Below are 6,112 nucleotides of genomic sequence, written 5' to 3'. Positions count from 1 at the left end.
TCTTTTAGGTCTGTTAATAAACTTCTTTATATTCTTTCAAGTTTGGTGCCTGCTCTGCATTTCTCCTAATTCTTATCTCACAGAAGATAAACAGTAATGAGTATTTTAGACCAAACCACTACACTAAATTGGTGTTTCTGCCCGGTTACAAACCCAACCCGCGACAACCTCAAACAGCACAATGAGAATATATCCAGTCAGTTCAGTGGTGTCTAGATTGGGAAGGTTGTCCAGACCTCCCAGAGGACCCCTCACAGGTAGGTATAAAATATCCTGATTTAATAAGGTCAAGGCAAAAGGATCCAAGGAGAAAGGAAAAGTGGAATTGCACTCAAATATACACTCGTACTAGTAGGAATCCTGAGGTACAGCAGCTCATGACTGTGGCCCAGGCTCTAAGGTTGACATGTATTTGTAGAAATTATTTTTCCTTTCTTAATGACACCTGGTCTCACCTAACAAACAACGATGTAGGAAACAGAGGAGTAAAAACTTCTGCAGTTAGGGGAGGATTTGATTTACAACCACGGAAGAAGCTAGGTTTGGTATAATTGACAGAGATTTATAGACCTTAGGCACAAGCCTGTGTTTCTATAGTTATAAGTAAATGGGTGTTATGGTGAAGGGTTTTAAGTATAATAATGTGATTTTATAGGTTAAGAATTTATATGTTGTAAAAGTAGTCTCTGTGTGGACATGACATGACAGGCTATTGGGTAAGACACAACCGCACTGCGGTGAAAAATAGCATAGGTGATAGGTCGTAAAGTCAAAACAAAGTTTCGTTTTAAGTGCCTACTGGATTAGAAAGTTATAAATTGCTGTGTAGCCCTTTGTCTTGTGACTATTCACCATTACTCTGATGTATTGCAAATCTCATGCCTCGAGACTGATGCCTTATTTGCAATAAATCCTGTGTAATTGCATAGTCCCATCTCTCTTTAATAAGAACTCCGACAGCAGTACACAAATTAGGCACCAATACAACGAGACTTGGAGAGATATAGACTGTCAGCAGGACACAGTAAAATCATTAGGACCCGTAGTATGGGTAGGAAATAATGGAATTTGGACCATACATTTGCCCTTGGGAGAATCAAGAGTACAATGGACACTGGGAGTATTAATGTTATGTCCCTTGTGGAAGGAGTCACTATGGGATCCCGTATCTTCGGGTCTACTGTCGGATTATTCAATTAAGGGACGGGACTATCCAATTACTCAGGATTTATTGTTTGAGATAACAAAATGCATCAGTCTCGAAGCAGAAGATTTTTCAATACCTCCAAATAATGGCCGATAGTCACAAGATTTAGAGTTCCATCGTAATTTATAACTTTCTAATCCAATAGGCACTTAAAACGACACTTTGTTTTGACTTTTTAACCTACCACCTGTGGCACTTCTCACTGCAATGCAGCTGCGTCTTGACCAATAAATTCTCATGTCACGTACACACAGATGTTTCTATTATATCATCTACATTCTTAAACTATATAAAATCACATTATTGTATTTAAAAACCCTCCACAAGAACACCCAGTGTACATTTTTACTTATAACTATAGGAACACAGGCTTGTGATCCTCTTGCTTAATGGTCTATAAATCTCTGTCAATTAAGCCAGACCTAGTCTTTTCCAGGGTTGTAAATCAAAACCTCCTTTAATTACAGGAGTTTCTACTCTTCTGTCTCCCACAAGTCACCCCGGGAACCTGACTATGGGGGAAAGTTAAACGTGATGAAACTTGGAAACATCCCAGTATGGGAACTATAGTGGGATGGATTTTAGAATCCATCTTTACTCCTCAAATATCTACCTTTAGGAACAGACTAGCCATACAAATTTTGACTCTACAAATGGAAACTTTAGTGAATGCAACTCAATTGGGGTTGTAGCAGGACATTCCCCTACCACAGGAGGGCTTATCTGTTCTGCCTATCAGCTGGTGCGATAGCTCAGGGCATCTTCCCCCTCACATGAATTTGCTAATTGGTGAGATAACCCAGGCCGGACATCTGTCTGCTAGTGAGTAATTTCTGGTGCCATGGAGGTGGCATTCCCAGTTGCCAATAAACATCTTGCCTTGAGAGCAAGATTGAAGGAAGATAAGCTAGAATTTCTGACTGACAGACACTTCACTTTACAAACTATAAAAGCTACACAAAACTTTCACAAAGCAGACGTCTTCTGCACATTCCCTGGAAACGTGTGGGGCTTTTTCCGAAGTTGGGATGCTTACTTTGTGGTTACTCTTCTGGAGGTTGAGTGAAAGGACTCTATGTGTACCCCATCATCAGTTGGTGGTAAGTTACATTGATTCCTAATCTTTACTATTTCTTTGCTAGCTCTAATATAGGTACCCTTATGTTGTGCACTGTTTTATGTAATCTACTAGTAGTTCTTTAACTCTGTTTAAGGCCTTTTGTCTGTTAATCTTCTGTCTATTCAATAAATAACTCATTTTTTTAATAGACCTGATTGGCCATTCTTGAGAACTTGTGAGCCAGAGCGATTTAGGTGCAGGTCACCTGAGTAAAGCTACTGCCAAAAATCTGAACCTAAGGCAGGGCTGGTCTAAAGGCTCTCACTCAATCTATAACAGGGGTTTACTGAAATAAAGGAACAACTGCAAGATTGGCTTTAGACCTATTGCTGTTACATGAACATGGAGTATGTGGTTATGTGAATTTAAACAATACTTGTTGTGTGTACATTCTGAATGTGACTGCTAAATTGGATGATCAGATAGAGAGGATAAAATTGGTTGCTGCATCTTGCAGAGAATTAAGGGCAGGATTAGAAAGTAAATGGTTGAATAAAATATTTTAAAAATTTGGATTTTCTCTGACTGGTTTGTTGGCCTCACTTTTGCAAAGTATAATTGCGATCATAGTAATAATTGTGATTATGATACTTGCTTTAAGCTGCATAAAAACCATGATTGCTAATGCAACGCAAGGAACTTATATGATGTTAGTAAAAAAAGCAAAGTGAGGCTTATGAAGGCTTGAAGGGAAGAGAAGCTTCACAAGCCTCAAAGGGGGGGAATGTTGCCAGATGAAAAATCGTTTGCACCTGGTGGGCTAATACCATGCTTATTCTTCAAAAACTACTGGCCTATTGTGACAGGATCTTTCACCCCGATACATAAAAATCCTCTCTGTTTTCCCCCATGGCTCAGTGTCTTGGGGTGACTTTATGATGTGTATCCCCTATCGCCGCTCTATGCCCGGACATGATTCCTGTGCCTGTCTGTGTCTTTAAAACTGGGTGTGAGAGAAAGAAAAAAGCCAGATGAACTTTCAAAGCAGTTTGTGCTCCAAGGTCACTCTATCTCCTCTGTGTGCTTCTGAGGCAGCAAGAGTGGAGGAAGCACCTTCCTGCTTTTCCCGGCTCTTGGTTCCTTTTCTTGGGAGACGGAGAGTTAAACTCCTTTGTTTTCCTGGGACTTCAGTTTCTTCTTCTTCTCTTCTGGACTGTGCAACAATACAAGAACACACCAGGAGACCTTACGTCTCCGGCCTGGAGGGGCCTATGCCAAAAACCCAGCTCCGAAGAGGACAGAGAGAGACCACACCCAGAGAAAGGACTCTAAAATCTTCCCAGGTTTCTCTCCACAGCGAGAGGTTTTATTATTTAGCATTATTTTTCCCCATTGTGCATTGTGTCTGTTAAATAATATGTTTTTTTCCTTTCACTTTCCTCCGAGGAAAATTTTTCCCAAACCAGGTGGGGGAGGGGTAGCTGAAACCTGCCTTCTATCAGAGGATGTTCATTCTGGATGTTGCTCCGAATTTGTCTCAAACTGGGACACTCAGTCAAGCTGGAATAGCTTGCCTTGTGGTGAATTATCTCAGCTGAAAAACATCCTTAGTCAGCAATAAACATCCTGCCCTGAATGCATGGGAAAGGATAAGCAAAAATTCGTGACTGACAGATCCAGCACTTTTACAAACTATAAAAGACCACTATAATTTTCATAAAATCAGAAATCTCTTACATACTCTCTGAGTGTGTGGGGAGTTCTCCTCAAAGTTGAGATGTTGACCTCGAGTTACTCTTGTGGAAGTTGAGTGAAAGGAGACTTCTGTACACCACTATCATTCATTGGTAAGTGACCTTGGCTCCTAATCTCTACTATTTCTTCGCTAGCTGTAATATAGGTACATTTATTATCGTGTACTGTCTTATGAACCTACTAGTAGTGTTTCTTTTGTTTTATCCTGTGTAGTAAGTAGTCTGTTTTAAGTCTTATGTTTGTTAATCTTGGGTCTATTCAATAAATAATCCATTTTGTAATAGACCTAATTGGCCGTTATTAAGAAGTTGCAAATGAGAGACATTTGGGGTGCAGGCTGCCTCAAACAGAGCTACTGCCAGAAATCTGAGTCAAAGGCAGGACTTGTCTAAGCTCTGCCATCTCCATTCATAACACCTATGGAACCCCACAATGCTTATTCTATAGGAAGAAGAACTGGAAAGAAACTAAAGATTTTTAGCTTTTTGTATATTTTTCATAGATTTGTAGCCTTGTAGATTACTAATGCATGGCTGTAGCTCCTAGTACTTTTCCTACCCTTTCCCCCTACATTTTAGAACAATAAGCTAACCTTCTAACACAATCCTGAAATACTGCTTAGTCTTATTTTCAAGAAGAGAACCTACAAGGACATTTTGTTTTCCAACCAGAATCTGAGAAGACACAACAAGAAATGGGGCAAAGAAGCCCCTGGACCAATTCCAATGGGGCAGTACCCGAAGGAAAATTACCTAACCAACTGCTCTTCTAATTGGACAATATTTGATAGGTATACTAATCAACTAACCTTATAAAAATTGTATAAATACTGTATCACACATGCATATTGCCATATTATGCACCTTGAAGGCTTTTGATTAAAGTTTTGCTTTTATGTTATCATTTTAACACTGGAAAAGATCTGTGTTTTATTCCAGGCAACAGTTTTGGCAGCACCACCACATAAGACCTCTGGGACCCTATTGAACTTCTCTGAATCAAGTTACATTCTGTTGGAAGCTCTTCTGCTGGCACCTTTTAGGAGTTTCCCACAGCAATCTGAGAGGCTCTGTGAGTCCCACAATCCCACACAGAAGCAGAAGGTAATATAAAAGCAATTATTTTTTTATAATTGTTCTAGCAATTTTTGTTTTTTTCCAGAAATAGAGAGGTTTTTGGGACTGGAATATGACCGTTTTGTGGGATCCTTTTGTTTGTGGTCTTAGGAGATATAGTGGGTTCAGTTCTAAACCAGGCAGAAACACCAATTTAGTGTAGTGGTTTGGTTCAAAATATCCATTACTTACTTATTTTGCTTCTGTGAGATAAGAATTAGGAGAAAGCAAAGCTCCTCTTCCTCTTCTTCTTCTTATAGAAGTGGTAAACTGACTGAAAATCTCAAGGGTCGTCTTTTTACATTGTCAGTGGGAGAAGGGAGAAAGGGGGGGGGAAGAGGAGTGTTCTGAAGGTTTAGTCTGACTCTTACTTTTTTTTCTTTTAGGTCTGTTAATAAACTTCTTTATATTCTTTTAAGTTTTGTGCCTGCTTTGCTTTCTCCTAATTCTTATCTCACAGAAGCAAAATAAGTAAGTAATGGATATTTTGAACCAAACCACTACAGGAGGTCATTTGTTTGTTCAGTCTTTGAAGGTTTGCCCCAGCATGGGAGGGGGGGTCCCACTTGAGGCTCCCAGAGGCTTTTTTCCCCCTTTTGCGTTTTTGCCCAGGGAACCGTGGGTTAACCCCAGCTCAGCTCAGCTTGTGGAAAAGGAGGGAGGGAGTTGCAGCACTGAACCATGCTTGGTTCTGAGACGAGGGTTTTATAGTGCAGCAAGAAACACCTGGGTATAGTGGTAGCGCCCAGCACTAGCTACCAGCTCTATAACCTCAGGTATGCCAGTTTGTCTTGGGGTGATTTTATGATAATACTGAATTCCCCTATCGTCTGCTTATTGCCCAGAAATGGGTCCCACAGCTTTAAGCTGGGTCCAGGAGAGGGGGGAGAGAAGCCGGGCAAATTCTTCAGTGCAGTTAGTGTTCAAGGACTCACACACTCCCCCACGTTCTCATTGCTGCAGAGCCGAGGAAGA

At 40.4% G+C, this 6,112-nt stretch overlaps 1 protein-coding gene across 1 annotated transcript in view; it reads right to left on the bottom strand.

The window, feature by feature from the left end:
- Positions 1–6,112, bottom strand: part of LOC103620374 (Golgi phosphoprotein 3) — a 55,469-nt gene that overhangs the window by 10,980 nt on the left and 38,377 nt on the right. The window lies entirely within an intron of this gene.

Source organism: Corvus brachyrhynchos, unplaced genomic scaffold, assembly GCF_000691975.1.
Source record: "Corvus brachyrhynchos isolate BGI_N302 unplaced genomic scaffold, ASM69197v1 scaffold291, whole genome shotgun sequence".
In the NCBI taxonomy this organism is placed as follows: domain Eukaryota; kingdom Metazoa; phylum Chordata; class Aves; order Passeriformes; family Corvidae; genus Corvus; species Corvus brachyrhynchos.
This window is presented reverse-complemented; position numbering and strand designations above follow the sequence as displayed.